The sequence below is a fragment of the Castor canadensis genome, chromosome 9 (genome assembly GCF_047511655.1).
Source record: "Castor canadensis chromosome 9, mCasCan1.hap1v2, whole genome shotgun sequence".
NCBI lineage: Eukaryota > Metazoa > Chordata > Mammalia > Rodentia > Castoridae > Castor > Castor canadensis.
The window spans coordinates 129,519,260-129,520,780 of record NC_133394.1 but is presented as its reverse complement, the minus strand read 5'-3'; the positions used below and the strand labels follow the sequence as shown (position 1 = coordinate 129,520,780).

The window sequence follows — 1,521 nt, the reverse complement described above, 5'->3', positions numbered from 1 at the left end:
AGCTTAAACAATTACCAATTTTATATCACATATCTCAACTTTTCATTGTACTAGCTCCATTTATTTATTTAGAGGTTAATTCTTGGTTTTCCCCCATTAAGCTGTAATCTAAGGTTTGAGAAAATAGGCCCTGTATTCATACAATTATCCCCAAAGTTTACCTCAGTGCCTGACATATAATAGGTACACAGGGTTAGAATAATGATGGATTATATGAGTATAAACCAAATTTCTTTTTTTTTTTCCAAGAGAGAGCGTGAATACAGTCCCCCACTACCACAAATTATGCAGTTGAGTTTCCCGCATTTGGGGAAATAGCAGGGGTCAGCACATCCGAAATGCAATGGATAAGCCCCACCCTGGGAAAACCACCTTCTTGATCATGGTATCTCCCCTGCCAGGTAAGTATATGAATTTGCTGGGCAATTATATGGAGCTATGATCAGCTCTGATAAATTGGAGATATCGCTGATCTCAAAATGAACCATAATCAAATAAATACTTATTTAAATAGTATATTAAAAATGACTGTAGAAAAAGTTTTGGTGAAACCCACTAAGAATCATAAATTTGTCTAACATAGACGAAAGGATCTGGGGAGGGATTTGGAAAGAAATAGTAGTTGCATCTGATGGCTAATAGGTGAAGAGTTATGACTTCGTCTGTTTTCTGTTGTTGATAACACAATACCACAGTCTGAGTGGATTATAAAAAATAAGATTTACTTTGACTCACAGTTCTGATCTAAAGATGAGGACTTGCCTCTGATGATGACCTTATTTCTGGCAATTTCAAGGCACATAAAGCATCAAGTAGCAAGAAACAGGGAGAATGGCTGTGTGACCTCTTGCTCCTCTTGTTCTCTTATAAAGCTATTAGGGCCCAATCATATTGGCTCTACCCTGATGTACACTTTAATTCCAATCTCCTCTCAAAGATCTCATCTCCAAATATTATACATGAATTAATTATCTATCCTCTTAAAGATACCAATGAAGATTGAACAACCACGTGAATTTCAGAGAGGACAGATACTATTCAAACCATAGCTTATCTTTAAATAATTTTTTTAGAAAGTAGAAATGTCATAAAGCATCTGAATTGCTAGTGGACTATGAGAATATTGAATATTTTGTTAAAGTTTAGGCTTTGCTTGTGTATGAGTGCCTATTGGAGTGTATGTGTGTGTGTGTGTGTGTGTGTGTGTGTGTGTGTGTAATTAGTGGGTGCTTATTGGTGGCATGAAATTATAATAAAAATGTATTTTGGAGATCAGGAATGTTTTATAACTTCAACTGTATTCCTTAGAAAACAGCAAGGCTGGCAAGACACAGACCTGCTCATCTTAATGTTGTTTAACCACTCCATACAAATAAACAAATAAAAGTAATTGGTATACAAAGATTTTCAGATGTGGAAGAACTTTCAGATGAGAATTAAGTAGTGATTACCTACAAATGCATGCTCCCTGTAATCTAACAAAATGCATTCACTAACATACATAGATTTCTTCCAAAAGTA

The 1,521-nt window shown here is 35.2% G+C and overlaps 1 non-coding gene across 1 annotated transcript; it reads right to left on the bottom strand.

Moving 5' to 3' along the window:
• Positions 1-245: 245 nt before the first annotated feature.
• On the bottom strand, positions 246-409 carry LOC141411057 (U1 spliceosomal RNA). Its single transcript, XR_012435917.1, has one exon. It is a non-coding gene; the product is annotated as a U1 spliceosomal RNA (small nuclear RNA).
• Between the last annotated feature and the right edge of the window lie 1,112 nt (positions 410-1,521).